The following is a 16363-nucleotide window of genomic DNA, read 5'->3' as shown; positions in this document are numbered from 1 at the left end:
GGAAGATGTTATAACTAAGGCATACAATGTCCAATCTGCCCCACACTTCACATGTTTGATAAGAGTCTTGGCTTGAACACATTTCAATGCCAATATTCAGCTTCAGTCCTAGCGCCACCTAGAGGTAGCAGGAAATGCCTTGTTTTACGCTGTGATTCACTGTTTTCAGAGATTTAATCAAATCATTATCATATCAGGTGAGACTGATCTTAAGCCCTTTGCGATGATAAATTGCGAAGATCTTGACTTTTCGTTGAAGGGCGTGTCCGTGGCGGCCTCGCAAAGAGTGATGTTTCTCCATGAGAAAGCTGTTGTAACTCAGGCATGCAATGTCCGACCTGTCACAGACATCATACGTTTGACAAGGGTCCTGGCCTCAACACATCAATGTTACAACAATCAAATACAATCATAGCGCCACCTGCTGCACAAAGGAGGTGTGGCACTTCAAAGTTCCTTTGAATATCCGCCTATATTTACCCACTGAAATTTCAATCCCCCTGGTTCATTGCTTTACTAAGGCCATAGAGTGGCGGTGCACATGCGTGCGAGGGCCCTTCCATCACTGCTTGCAGTTTTAATTAGGGCCCGAGCACACCAGGGTGTGAGGACCCTATTGTTTTTGCTCCGTTTATTAGGGCCCGAGCACACCAGGGTGTGAGGACCCTATTGTTTTTGCTCCGTTTATTATTATTATTATTCTTCTTCTTCTTCTTCTCCGAAATGGATCACATTTTTGAGGGCCTAAACATACCCGAAAACTCATGAAAATTTGCACACGCGTCAGAAGTGGCGAAAATTTACATGTAGTATAGGCGTCAGAAGTGGGCGTGTAAAAATGGCTCGATAGCGCCACCTGCAAAATTTCAAGAGAACAGCCCCCCCACTACGAAAAACGTACAGACACGAAATTTGGTAGGGTCATCTATTACTCCAAGACCTACAAAAAAGTATCTCGGAGCTAAGCTCTAAACCCCACAGGAAGTCAGCCATTTTGAATTTTCTCTGTCATTTTTTGACATTTCCAAGCGTCGTACTTTAACGAACTCCTCCTAGAGATTTAATCCGATCATCATCATATTTGGTCAGTATCATCTAAAGGCCTTTGCGATGCTAAATTGCGGAGCTTTTGACTTTTCATTGGAGGGCGTGTCCGTGGCGGCCTGGCAAAGTGTAATGTTTCGCCATGAAACAGGAAGCTGATGCAATTCAGGCATACATTGTCCGATCCGCCCCTGACTTCACACGTTTGATAAGGGTCCAGGCCTGAACACATCAACATGGCATAATTCAGTAACACTCATAGCGCCACCTAGAGGCAGCAGGAAATACCATGTTTGACGCTGTGACTTACTGCTCTTAGGTATTTAACCATATCAACATCATATTTCACCAGTGTAATCTCAAGACCTTGTGTGATGATAAAAAGCAACGACCTTGACTTTTCATTAAAGGGCGTGTCCGTGGCGGCCTGGCAAAGTATCGCTAAATGAATCGCATTTTGACAGGCTAAACAAGCTCAAAAAGTCATAAAACGTTGCACACACGTCAGAAGTGGCAAAAATTTACATGTGGCATAGGCGCCAGAAGTGGGCGTGCAGAAATGGCTCGATAGCGCCACCTGCAAAATTTCAAGAGAACAGCCCCGCCGCTACGAAAATCCTACAGAAACGAAATTTGGTAGGGTCATATATCACCCCAAGACCTACAAAAAAGTCTCTTGGAGCGAAGCTCTAAACCTCACAGGAAGTCAGCCATTTTTAATTTTTGCTGTGATTTCTGTGCAAATTTTGTCATTTCCAGGCTTCGTACTTTAACGAACTCCTCCTAGAGATTTTGTCAGATCGTCATCATATTTGGTCAATCTCATCTAAAGGCCTTTGCGATGTTAAATTGCGGAGCTTTTGACTTTTCGTTGGAAGGTGTGTCCGTGGCGGCCTGACAAAGTTCAGCGTTTTCGCCATGAAACCGGAAGTTGTTATAACTAAGGCATACAATGTCCAATCTACCCCACACTTCACATGTTTGATAAGAGTCTTGGCCTGAACACATTTCAATGCCAATATTCAGCTTCAGTCCTAGCGCCACCTAGAGGTAGCAGTAAATGCCTTGTTTTACGCTGTGATTCACTGTTCTCAGAGATTTAATCAAATCATTATCATATCAGGTGAGACTGATCTTAAGCCCTTTGCGATGATAAATTGCGAAGATCTTGACTTTTCGTTGAAGGGTGTGTCCGTGGCGGCCTCGCAAAGAGTGATGTTTCTCCATGAGAAAGCTGTTGTAACTCAGGCATGCATTGTCCGACCTGTCACAGACATCATACGTTTGACAAGGGTCCTGGCCTCAACAAATCAATGTTACAACAATCAAATACAATCATAGCGCCACCTGCTGCACAAAGGAGGTGTGGCACTTCAAAGTTCCTTTGAATATCCGCCTATATTTACCCACTGAAATTTCAATCCCCCTGGTTCATTGCTTTACTAAGGCCATAGAGTGGCGGTGCACATGCGTGCGAGGGCCCTTCCATCACTGCTTGCAGTTTTAATTATTATTCTTCTTCTTCTTCTTCTTCTTCTTCTTCTTCTTCTCCGAAATGGATCGCATTTTTGAGGGCCTAAACATACCCGAAAACTCATGAAAATTTGCACACGCGTCAGAAGTGGCGAAAATTTACATGTAGTATAGGCGTCAGAAGTGGGCGTGTAAAAATGGCTCGATAGCGCCACCTGCAAAATTTCAAGAGAACAGCCCCCCCACTACGAAAAACTTACAGATACGAAATTTGGTAGGATCATCTATTACTCCAAGACCTACAAAAAAGTCTCTCGGAGCTAAGCTCTAAACCCCACAGGAAGTCAGCCATTTTGAATTTTCTCTGTCATTTTTTGACATTTCCAAGCGTCGTACTTTAACGAACTCCTCCTAGAGATTTAATCCGATCATCATCATATTTGGTCAGTATCATCTAAAGGCCTTTGCGATGCTAAATTGCGGAGCTTTTGACTTTTCAATGGAGGGTGTGTCCGTGGCGGCCTGGCAAAGTGTAATGTTTCGCCATGAAACAGGAAGCTGATGTAATTCAGGCATACATTGTCCGATCTGCCCCTGACTTCACACGTTTGATAAGGGTCCAGGCCTGAACACATCAACATGGCATAATTCAGTAACAATCATAGCGCCACCTAGAGGCAGCAGGAAATACCATGTTTGACGCTGTGACTTACTGCTCTTAGGTATTTAACCATATCAACATCATATTTCACCAGTGTAATCTCAAGACCTTGTGTGATGATAAAAAGCAACGACCTTGACTTTTCATTAAAGGGCGTGTCCGTGGCGGCCTGGCAAAGTATCGCTAATTGAATCGCATTTTGACAGGCTAAACAAGCTCAAAAAGTCATAAAACGTTGCACACACGTCAGAAGTGGCAAAAATTTACATGTGGCATAGGCGCCAGAAGTGGGCGTGCAGAAATGGCTCGATAGCGCCACCTGCAAAATTTCAAGAGAACAGCCCCGCCGCTACGAAAATCCTACAGAAACGAAATTTGGTAGGGTCATATATCACCCCAAGACCTACAAAAAAGTCTCTTGGAGCGAAGCTCTAAACCTCACAGGAAGTCAGCCATTTTTAATTTTTGCTGTGATTTCTGTGCAAATTTTGTCATTTCCAGGCTTCGTACTTTAACGAACTCCTCCTAGAGATTTTGTCAGATCATCATCATATTTGGTCAATCTCATCTAAAGGCCTTTGCGATGTTAAATTGCGGAGCTTTTGACTTTTCGTTGGAAGGTGTGTCCGTGGCGGCCTGACAAAGTTCAGCGTTTTCGCCATGAAACCGGAAGTTGTTATAACTAAGGCATACAATGTCCAATCTACCCCACACTTCACATGTTTGATAAGAGTCTTGGTCTGAACACATTTCAATACCAATATTCAGCTTCAGTCTTAGCGCCACCTAGAGGTAGCAGTAAATGCCTTGTTTTACGCTGTGATTCACTGTTCTCAGAGATTTAATCAAATCATTATCATATCAGGTGAGACTGATCTTAAGCCCTTTGCGATGATAAATTGCGAAGATCTTGACTTTTCGTTGAAGGGCGTGTCCGTGGCGGCCTCGCAAAGAGTGATGTTTCTCCATGAGAAAGCTGTTGTAACTCAGGCATGCAATGTCCGACCTGTCACAGACATCATACGTTTGACAAGGGTCCTGGCCTCAACACATCAATGTTACAACAATCAAATACAATCATAGCGCCACCTGCTGCACAAAGGAGGTGTGGCACTTCAAAGTTCCTTTGAATATCCGCCTATATTTACCCACTGAAATTTCAATCCCCCTGGTTCATTGCTTTACTAAGGCCATAGAGTGGTGGTGCACATGCGTGCGAGGGCCCTTCCATCACTGCTTGCAGTTTTAATTATTATTATTCTTCTTCTTCTTCTCCGAAATGGATCGCATTTTTGAGGGCCTAAACATACCCGAAAACTCATGAAAATTTGCACACGCGTCAGAAGTGGCGAAAATTTACATGTAGTATAGGCGTCAGAAGTGGGCGTGTAAAAATGGCTCGATAGCGCCACCTGCAAAATTTCAAGAGAACAGCCCCCCCACTACGAAAAACTTACAGATACGAAATTTGGTAGGATCATCTATTACTCCAAGACCTACAAAAAAGTCTCTTGGAGCTAAGCTCTAAACCCCACAGGAAGTCAGCCATTTTGAATTTTCTCTGTCATTTTTTGACATTTCCAAGCGTCGTACTTTAACGAACTCCTCCTAGAGATTTAATCCGATCATCATCATATTTGGTCAGTATCATCTAAAGGCCTTTGCGATGCTAAATTGCGGAGCTTTTGACTTTTCATTGGAGGGCGTGTCCGTGGCGGCCTGGCAAAGTGTAATGTTTCGCCATGAAACAGGAAGCTGATGTAATTCAGGCATACATTGTCCGATCTGCCCCTGACTTCACACGTTTGATAAGGGTCCAGGCCTGAACACATCAACATGGCATAATTCAGTAACACTCATAGCGCCACCTAGAGGCAGCAGGAAATACCATGTTTGATGCTGTGACTTACTGCTCCTAGGTATTTAACCATATCAACATCATATTTCACCAGTGTAATCTCAAGACCTTGTGTGATGATAAAAAGCAACGACCTTGACTTTTCATTTAAGGGCGTGTCCGTGGCGGCCTGGCAAAGTATCGCTAATTCAATCGCATTTTGACAGGCTAAACAACCTCAAAAAGTCATAAAACGTTGCACACACGTCAGAAGTGGCAAAGTTTACATGTGGCATAGGCGCCAGAAGTGGGCATGCAGAAATGGCTCGATAGCGCCACCTGCAAAATTTCAAGAGAACAGCCCCGCCGCTACGAAAATCCTACAGAAACGAAATTTGGTAGGGTCATATATCACCCCAAGACCTACAAAAAAGTCTCTTGGAGTGAAGCTCTAAACCTCACAGGAAGTCAGCCATTTTTAATTTTTGCTGTGATTTCTGTGCAAATTTTGTCATTTCCAGGCTTCGTACTTTAACGAACTCCTCCTAGAGATTTTGTCAGATCGTCATCATATTTGGTCAATCTCATCTAAAGGCCTTTGCGATGTTAAATTGCGGAGCTTTTGACTTTTCGTTGGAAGGTGTGTCCGTGGCGGCCTGACAAATTTCAGCGTTTTCGCCATGAAACAGGAAGTTGTTATAACTAAGGCATACAATGTCCAATCTGCCCCACACTTCACATGTTTGATAAGAGTCTTGGCCTGAACACATTTCAATGCCAATATTCAGCTTCAGTCCTAGCGCCACCTAGAGGTAGCAGGAAATGCCTTGTTTTACGCTGTGATTCACTGTTCTCAGAGATTTAATCAAATCATTATCATATCAGGTGAGACTGATCTTAAGCCCTTTGCGATGATAAATTGCGAAGATCTTGACTTTTCGTTGAAGGGCGTGTCCGTGGCGGCCTCGCAAAGAGTGATGTTTCTCCATGAGAAAGCTGTTGTAACTCAGGCATGCAATGTCCGACCTGTCACAGACATCATACATTTGACAAGGGTCCTGGCCTCAACACATCAATGTTACAACAATCAAATACAATCATAGCGCCACCTGCTGCACAAAGGAGGTGTGGCACTTCAAAGTTCCTTTGAATATCCGCCTATATTTACCCACTGAAATTTCAATCCCCCTGGTTCATTGCTTTACTAAGGCCATAGAGTGGCGGTGCACATGCGTGCGAGGGCCCTTCCATCACTGCTTGCAGTTTTAATTATTATTCTTCTTCTTCTTCTCCGAAATGGATCGCATTTTTGAGGGCCTAAACATACCCGAAAACTCATGAAAATTTGCACACGCGTCAGAAGTGGCGAAAATTTACATGTAGTATAGGCGTCAGAAGTGGGCGTGTAAAAATGGCTCGATAGCGCCACCTGCAAAATTTCAAGAGAACAGCCCCCCCACTACGAAAAACTTACAGATACGAAATTTGGTAGGATCATCTATTTCTCCAAGACCTACAAAAAAGTCTCTTGGAGCTAAGCTCTAAACCCCACAGGAAGTCAGCCATTTTGAATTTTCTCTGTCATTTTTTGACATTTCCAAGCGTCGTACTTTAACGAACTCCTCCTAGAGATTTAATCCGATCATCATCATATTTGGTCAGTATCATCTAAAGGCCTTTGCGATGCTAAATTGCGGAGCTTTTGACTTTTCATTGGAGGGCGTGTCCGTGGCGGCCTGGCAAAGTGTAATGTTTCGCCATGAAACAGGAAGCTGATGTAATTCAGGCATACATTGTCCGATCTGCCCCTGACTTCACACGTTTGATAAGGGTCCAGGCCTGAACACATCAACATGGCATAATTCAGTAACAAACATAGCGCCACCTAGAGGCAGCAGGAAATACCATGTTTGAAGCTGTGACTTACTGCTCTTAGGTATTTAACCATATCAACATCATATTTCACCAGTGTAATCTCAAGACCTTGTGTGATGATAAAAAGCAACGACCTTGACTTTTCATTAAAGGGCGTGTCCGTGGCGGCCTGGCAAAGTATCGCTAAATGAATCGCATTTTGACAGGCTAAACAAGCTCAAAAAGTCATAAAACGTTGCACACACGTCAGAAGTGGCAAAAATTTACATGTGGCATAGGCGCCAGAAGTGGGCGTGCAGAAATGGCTCGATAGCGCCACCTGCAAATTTTCAAGAGAACAGCCCCGCCGCTACGAAAATCCTACAGAAACGAAATTTGGTAGGGTCATTTATCACCCCAAGACCTACAAAAAAGTCTCTTGGAGCGAAGCTCTAAACCTCACAGGAAGTCAGCCATTTTGAATTTTTGCTGTGATTTCTGTGCAAATTTTGTCATTTCCAGGCTTCGTACTTTAACGAACTCCTCCTAGAGATTTTGTCAGATCGTCATCATATTTGGTCAATCTCATCTAAAGGCCTTTGCGATGTTAAATTGCGGAGCTTTTGACTTTTCGTTGGAAGGTGTGTCCGTGGCGGCCTGACAAATTTCAGCGTTTTTGCCATGAAACAGGAAGTTGTTATAACTAAGGCATACAATGTCCAATCTGCCCCACACTTCACATGTTTGATAAGAGTCTTGGACTGAACACATTTCAATGCCAATATTCAGCTTCAGTCCTAGCGCCACCTAGAGGTAGCAGGAAATGCCTTGTTTTACGCTGTGATTCACTGTTCTCAGAGATTTAATCAAATCATTATCATATCAGGTGAGACTGATCTTAAGCCCTTTGCGATGATAAATTGCGAAGATCTTGACTTTTCGTTGAAGGGCGTGTCCGTGGCGGCCTCGCAAAGAGTGATGTTTCGCCATGAGAAAGCTGTTGTAACTCAGGCATGCAATGTCCGACCTGTCACAGACATCATACGTTTGACAAGGGTCCTGGCCTCAACACATCAATGTTACAACAATCAAATACAATCATAGCGCCACCTGCTGCACAAAGGAGGTGTGGCACTTCAAAGTTCCTTTGAATATCCGCCTATATTTACCCACTGAAATTTCAATCCCCCTGGTTCATTGCTTTACTAAGGCCATAGAGTGGCGGTGCACATGCGTGCGAGGGCCCTTCCATCACTGCTTGCAGTTTTAATTAGGGCCCGAGCACACCAGTGTGTGAGGACCCTATTGTTTTTGCTCCGTTTATTATTATTATTCTTCTTCTTCTTCTCCGAAATGGATCGCATTTTTGAGGGCCTAAACATACCCGAAAACTCATGAAAATTTGCACACGCGTCAGAAGTGGCGAAAATTTACATGTAGTATAGGCGTCAGAAGTGGGCGTGTAAAAATGGCTCGATAGCGCCACCTGCAAAATTTCAAGAGAACAGCCCCCCCACTACGAAAAACTTACAGATACGAAATTTGGTAGGATCATCTATTACTCCAAGACCTACAAAAAAGTCTCTTGGAGCGAAGCTCTAAACCCCACAGGAAGTCAGCCATTTTGAATTTTCTCTGTCATTTTTTGACATTTCCAAGCGTCGTACTTTAACGAACTCCTCCTAGAGATTTAATCCGATCATCATCATATTTGGTCAGTATCATCTAAAGGCCTTTGCGATGCTAAATTGCGGAGCTTTTGACTTTTCATTGGAGGGCGTGTCCGTGGCGGCCTGGCAAAGTGTAATGTTTCGCCATGAAACAGGAAGCTGATGTAATTCAGGCATACATTGTCCAATCTGCCCCTGACTTCACACGTTTGATAAGGGTCCAGGCCTGAACACATCAACATGGCATAATTCAGTAACAGTCATAGCGCCACCTAGAGGCAGCAGGAAATACCATGTTTGACGCTGTGACTTACTGCTCCTAGGTATTTAACCATATCAACATCATATTTCACCAGTGTAATCTCAAGACCTTGTGTGATGATAAAAAGCAACGACCTTGACTTTTCATTAAAGGGCGTGTCCGTGGCGGCCTGGCAAAGTATCGCTAATTGAATCGCATTTTGACAGGCTAAACAACCTCAAAAAGTCATAAAACGTTGCACACACGTCAGAAGTGGCAAAGTTTACATGTGGCATAGGCGCCAGAAGTGGGCGTGCAGAAATGGCTCGATAGCGCCACCTGCAAAATTTCAAGAGAACAGCCCCGCCGCTACGAAAATCCTACAGAAACGAAATTTGGTAGGGTCATATATCACCCCAAGACCTACAAAAAAGTCTCTTGGAGCAAAGCTCTAAACCTCACAGGAAGTCAGCCATTTTGAATTTTTGCTGTGATTTCTGTGCAAATTTTGTCATTTCCAGGCTTCGTACTTTAACGAACTCCTCCTAGAGATTTTGTCAGATCGTCATCATATTTAATCAATCTCATCTAAAGGCCTTTGCGATGTTAAATTGCGGAGCTTTTGACTTTTCGTTGGAAGGTGTGTCCGTGGCGGCCTGACAAATTTCAGCGTTTTCGCCATGAAACAGGAAGTTGTTATAACTAAGGCATACAATGTCCAATCTGCCCCACACTTCACATGTTTGATAAGAGTCTTGGCCTGAACACATTTCAATGCCAATATTCAGCTTCAGTCCTAGCGCCACCTAGAGGTAGCAGGAAATGCATTGTTTTACGCTGTGATTCACTGTTCTCAGAGATTTAATCAAATCATTATCATATCAGGTGAGACTGATCTTAAGCCCTTTGAGATGATAAATTGCGAAGATCTTGACTTTTCGTTGAAGGGCGTGTCCATGGCGGCCTCGCAAAGAGTGATGTTTCGCCATGAGAAAGCTGTTGTAACTCAGGCATGCAATGTCCGACCTGTCACAGACATCATACGTTTGACAACGGTCCTGGCCTCAACACATCAATGTTACAACAATCAAATACAATCATAGCGCCACCTGCTGCACAAAGGAGGTGTGGCACTTCAAAGTTCCTTTGAATATCCGCCTATATTTACCCACTGAAATTTCAATCCCCCTGGTTCATTGCTTTACTAAGGCCATAGAGTGGCGGTGCACATGCGTGCGAGGGCCCTTCCATCACTGCTTGCAGTTTTAATTATTATTTATTCTTCTTCTTCTCCAAAGTGAATCGCATTTTTGAGGGGCGAAACATGCTCGAAAACTCATGAAATTTTGCACACATGTCAGGAGTGGCGAAAATTTACATGTGGCATAGGCGCCAGAAGTGGGCGTGTAGAAATGGCTCGATAGCGCCACCTGCAAAATTTCATGAGAAGAGCCCCCCCACTACGAAAAACGTACAGATACGAAATTTGGTAGGATCATCTATCACCCCAAGACCTACAAAAAAGTCTCTTGGAGCGAAGCTCTAAACCCAACAGGAAGTCGGCCATTTTGAATTTTTGCCTTGATTTTTGTGCAAATTTGGTCATTTCCAGGCTTCATACTTTAACAAACTCCTCCTACAGATTTAATCCGATCATCGTCATATTTGGACAATCTTATCTAAAGTCCTTTGCGATGTTAAATTGCGGAGATCTTGACTTTTCGTTGGAGGGTGTGTCCGTGGCGGCCTGACAAATTTCTGCATTTTCGCCATGAAACAGGAAGTGGCTCTAACTCAGGCATACAATGTCCAATCTGCCCCACGCTTCATACGTTTGATAAGGGTCTTGGCCTGAACACATTTCAATGCCAATATACAGCTTCAGTCATAGCGCCACCTAGAGGTAGCAGGAAATGCCATGTTTTACGCTGTGATTTACTGCTCTTAGAGATTTAATCAAATCATCATCATATCTGGTCAGACTGATCTTAAGTCCTTTGCGATAATAAATTGCAAAGATCTTGACTTTTCGTTGAAGGGCGTGTCCGTGGCAGCCTTGCAAAGTGTGATGTTTCACCATGAAACAGGAAGCTGTTGTAATTCAGACATACATACTCCGATCTGCCCCCAACTTCACACGTTTCATAAGGGTCCCGGCCTGAACACATCAACATGGCATAATTCAGTATCAGTCATAGCGCCACCTAGAGGAAGCAGGAAATACCACCTTTTATGCTGTGACTTACTGCTCTTAGAGATTTAACCATATCAACATCATATTTCATCAGTCTAATCTCAAGACCTTGTGTGATGATAAATAGCAACGACCTTGACTTTTCATTAAAGGGCGTGTCCGTTGCGGCCTCGCAAAGTATCGCTAAATGAATCCCATTTTTGACAGCCTAAACGAGCTCAAAAAGTCATGAAACGTTCCACACGTGTCAAAAGTGGCGAATATTTTCATGTGATATAGGCTTCAGAACTTGGGGTGTTAAAATGGCTCTATAGCGCCACCTACAAAAATTAAATAGAGCAGCCCCCCCCCGCTACGTTAATCGCACAAATGCGAAATGCAGTAGGATCATGTATCACCCCAAGACCTACAAAAAAGTCTCTTGGAGCAAAGCTCTAAACCCCACAGGAAGTCAGCCATTTTGAATTTTCTCTGTAATTTGAGTGCAACTTTTGCCATTTCTGGCCTTCGTATTTTAACAAACTCCTCCTATAAATTTAATCAGATAATCATCATATTTGGTGAGTGTCATCTAAAGGGCTTTGCAATGCTAAATTGCGGAGATCTTGACATTTCAATGGAGGGTGTGTATGTGGCGGCTTGCCAAATTTCTGTGTTTCTCAATGAAACAGGAAGTTGTTCTAACTCAGGTTTAAAATGTCCAACCTGACCCACGCTTCACAAGTTTGATAATTGTCCTGTCCTGAACACATCAACATGGCAATATTCAGTAAAAGTTATAGCGCCACCTGCTGGAAGCAGGAAATGACATGTTTTACACTGTGATTTACGGCTCATTGAAATGTATTCAGATCATCATCATATTTGGTCAGTCTGAACTTAGGAACTTCACAATGATAAATTGGTAAGATCTTGACATTTCGTTAAAGGGGCGTGTCCGTTGTGGCCTGTCAAAGTTAGATTTTTCGCGATGAGAAAGCTGTTGTAACTCAGACATGCAATGTCCGACCTGTCACAGACATCATACGTTTGACAAGGGTCCTGGCCTCAACACATCAATGTTACAACAATCAATTACAATCATAGCGCCACCTGCTGCATAAAGGAGTAGTGGCACTTCAAAGTTCCTTTGAATATCCACCTATATTTATCCACGGAAATTTCAATCCCCCTGGTTTATTGCTTTACTAAGGCCATAGAGTGGCGGTGCACATGCGTGCGAGGGCCCTTCCATCACTGCTTGCAGTTTTAATTTAATTTGTGTTTGTTTTATTGTATTTATTTTGGCTATTGCTCATAATTGTTTGATTATTAATTCTTATTTGATTACTGACTGTTTACTTGTCTTTAACAATATTTGAAATTTATGAGTTAGGTTAGTAGTTTTTTTTTTTTGTGTCATAACCTTATTTATTAAGGTTACATAGGTCAAAAACAGTAAAAAAAAAAATTTTTTTGGTGGGGTCAATGACAATTTTGGCATGGCAGGTAACAATTTGAGCCATGGCCCCACTGGGCAAGTAAAAAAAAGTGTTGTTAGTCCATTTCAGTTTTGCTATGTTAGCTGCCTGCTTAAGTACCTTTAAATATTTATATAAAAGCGGCAGAAGGGCAGACTTCGCATGTGACTTTCATCATATTCAGCCCATCTTTGTAATACAGTGGAATACTCCAATAAGATGGCAGATCTAGAGGGATGCATTTAATGCACTACTTTTACTCCTTCCAATAATTCATTTTCTGTTAATCGACATGTTTACTTCAACTTGCGGCAGCACAGCACATTTTTAAAAACAAATACTAAGAAAATATTAATGTATGTTGCAAATGTTACATAATGATTTAATTGTAGGCTGGAAGAGGGTGCATAGTATTTGTCTTTCTGTGGACTGAATAAATAAAGATTATAGATTGGGCTTTCTTTTTCTCTTTGTACTGTTTTACATCAAAACTGCATTTTTTATGTTCTTGAAGTTATTTATACTGTATGATGATGAGATTAACTGTGTTGGACTGGGCTGTTACCTTGAACTTCAAAACGCTATTATCCACTAGGTGGTGCTCTTACAAAACTTATTTAAACACTTAATCATCCACTGATCCAAAAACAGTAAAAACTCTATATTTTGATTATCATTCTGAATTTGATTTCTAACAAAAGTCCTTAACAATATATATTTGTATTTATACATTTGGAAATGCCTACCATAGCTGTGCTACATATAAGCAGTTTAAAGTTCTGAAAATAGACAAAATAAAAAAATATTTTAAGTTAGAGATCAGCACGGTAAGTTCAAATATGGAGCCACATCGATAATGTCTAATCTTACTGATTCTTGTGTGCCACTCTTGTGAAACACGCATAAGAACCAGAGAAATTTGACTTTATCACTGTGCCGCCAGATTTTAAAGTATCACTCAGACTGTTTGAGATCAATTTTGCTGCATACGCTTAAAATATTATTTTTTTCCAAAACTTATTGTTTCGCTTTAAAAGACTTTTATTAACCCACCTTAGTCATTTTGATTACTTTAATAATGGATGCATGCGCTTTTTGGAGCTCTGACATTTTAGCTTCCATCATCCAAGCATAACAGCATTTTAAAGGCAGGGTCCATGATCTCTGAAAACAATGTTGATATTTAAAATCACCTAACCAAACACGCCCCTACCCCAACAGAATCTGGACCTTCTGTTGATAGACCCGCCCCACACATACGCAACCCAGGCAACAATGTCTGTTAGTAGGCACACCCCTTACTGCTGATTGGCTACAAATGTGTTTTGGTAGTCGGCCCAACTCTCTTTTTCAAAGTATTTTCCAGATACACTGAAAAAAAATGAATCATTCAATTAACTCAGTTTTTTAAGGTAAGTGGTTGCAATCAAATTAACTAAGCTACATACACAAAACTTCATGGGTTTGATTAATTACATTATTAAGCAAAAACTGTGTTGTTGTCACAGCTCACTAACCAATAAATTGTGTAACATAAGTTAATTATCCACCTTGTTTAATGATTCTGAAATAAGTTTAAAGACATATCCTAAGACAAACCCTTGAGTTGCTTTGCTTTATGTGTCTTTATAAATAAAATTTTAGGACACTTTAATATCACAAATATAACACACAACCAGTGTATCAAGGCTCTGACCTAATCTAAACAATCCCTCATTATCTGAAAGTCATTGATAAATTCACTAACAAACTATTGGCATCAGCCGATAAATCTTTCAGACAGTAAATTTCTCTATTACTTCAATTTTGTTTGTAATAAAAATACACTCAGTGTCACTCAATGTAAAGCCAAAGTCCGACAGACAGTAATACGACCAATCATTTTTCACTTTTTAACATGACGTTATGTTGCGTCATACACTAGTTCACACACTTATTCAAACAGTACTGTGAGATGTCAGAGCCACTTTAATGATGTCTTATTATGTGTAACTATGTTTTAAGGACTTTAAAATGATATATTTATAAATGTTATGCATAACAAATGTTTATGTAGTTTCACCAATTTTCTGCTTGTCTCTTATTTACTGTAATTACATTTGTGTTATATCCTCCTTATATCGGCCACACAGCATTCTTAATATGAGTATCGCCCATTTGAAAAAAAAAAAAACATATCGTTCAAACACTACTCTTAACAGGTGTCTTTGTCATTTGTCTTCACAAAAAACACGAACAATTATTGTTGGCTACTCATTAAAATGGATGCCATCAAATGAAGCCTCTAGGAATGAAAAGACATGCGTTACTTCCTGTTCAGACAAGTCAACAAACAAAATCGACATTTAACATCAATTCTGCCCTACAGTATAACACTAAATCTACAGTCTATAATGGACAAATAAAACATCTTATATTTTCTAAACCTATACTTTAAAGCAGCCTCAGTGTGCACCTGGAAGAAACCAGACCCTAAGGTAACATTTCCTAGATGTCTATTTGAAAACCACTGAGCTTGCTGAAACTTGCAAATGATAACAGAAAGCATTTGGGAAATGCATGAGCTCATTAACCTTACCGCCAAAGCACAATATTGTCTTAAATTCAGAATGATGAAGGCAGTATAACTAAAATTTAATTTGACAGTATCATAATCACATAATCACCTTTGATAACAGATTACTAATATTGCAATGTAGAAATTTCTGTAAATCTGCTTAAAACGTTAAGTATTGTAATAAAAAAGGAGGTGGAACTACAAGTAAACTTTAATATAGAAAATAGACAATGACAGTAAAAAGAAGCCAATTTTAGAAACGAAAAATTAAATGTATCTTTAAAGAGTGCAACTTGGTGGACAAATTATTCTTAAAAGGCACAATATGTTAAATTATGGACTTAATATCTTTAAAAGCTCATTTACTAGATAATATATATGGGAGCCTATATAGGCACGTTCCTATGTCCAGATAAATTGAAGACAGTTGCTTGCTATTGTGCTAGCGAAGTGAATCACTGAAATACTGATTCACCTGATACAAAACATCAACAACACTTTATCTCCGGTTAAACTCACCCGACTTTTTACATACACGATTTCCCGAAGTAATTTATGTTTAAAAACATTTCTATTCATGATTCTATACGAACCCGTGTTTATGTCGTTTTTAGACGTATTTATTTGTGATTAAGGCAGTGATTTCCTGGTTTGCTGATATGTTCAAAAAAGCAACAGGTTGTGGCACTGTTAGCATTTAGCCGCTAATCATTAACAATACCTTAAACAGCTGAAACATTGCATTATTCCTAAACATTTGTATGTTAATATCACATCTTACCTGTTAATTTATTAGTAATATCCCTCCATAAAACTTTTGTGACGCTATGAAGAGTTTTAAACGCTGAATCCTCCGGTTAACCTCGCGACTGTTCTGTCAAAGTCTTGTTAGATCCAGACTCTCAAACTGAAACAAGTTGAAACAAAACAAAAATCCCAGATCTAAGATTAATATGCAGTAATCCAGAAAGCTCTCATGTCACTGATTTTGGATAAATTAGTTCGGTAAACTGGGTATCAACTCTGACCGACTGTTTATCGACCGTAGCAGTTCCCTGTCATGTTTTTACCTTTACTGTTTAAGCAAGAGCTCGCGGGTTGCCAAGTGTCTCACCTGAAATTCCTCAAACGTACGAGAGCTCGCTGGATTGACTGGAATGTCATGTGACCAGAAAATACTGTAAGGTCTGCGAGGTTATGGAATTGGCAGGTGTTTTGCCCAAATCCATTCTTATAGTACGTTTGTTAATTTGAACGTTGGATATTGATGTTGTATAATACATCTATTCTGCGTTAATATTGTAATCATTTTACCCTTTCTTTTTAATGCATATTGTTTGTTTTTCCTGCTTTACATACTTTTAATAGAGCC

The 16363-nt window shown here is 40.9% G+C and overlaps 1 protein-coding gene across 2 annotated transcripts in view; it reads right to left on the bottom strand.

The window, feature by feature from the left end:
- Positions 1–16084, bottom strand: part of phactr4a (phosphatase and actin regulator 4a) — an 82690-nt gene extending 66606 nt beyond the window's left edge. Inside the window, exons 1-2 of one of the 2 annotated variants that reach the window (XM_073812666.1) lie at positions 16062–16078; positions 15773–15898 (exon numbers count right to left, since the gene is read on the bottom strand). The gene's annotated coding sequence lies outside the window, so the exon portion shown is untranslated. Of the gene's footprint in view, positions 1–15772 lie in introns of both variants that reach the window. The other variant, XM_073812665.1, reaches the window with a different exon arrangement.
- Positions 16085–16363: the final 279 nt, after the last annotated feature.

The sequence above is a fragment of the Paramisgurnus dabryanus genome, chromosome 19, assembly GCF_030506205.2.
Source record: "Paramisgurnus dabryanus chromosome 19, PD_genome_1.1, whole genome shotgun sequence".
Lineage (NCBI taxonomy): Eukaryota > Metazoa > Chordata > Actinopteri > Cypriniformes > Cobitidae > Paramisgurnus > Paramisgurnus dabryanus.
Note: the sequence above shows the minus strand (reverse complement) of the source record. Positions and strands in the feature narration are given on the sequence as shown.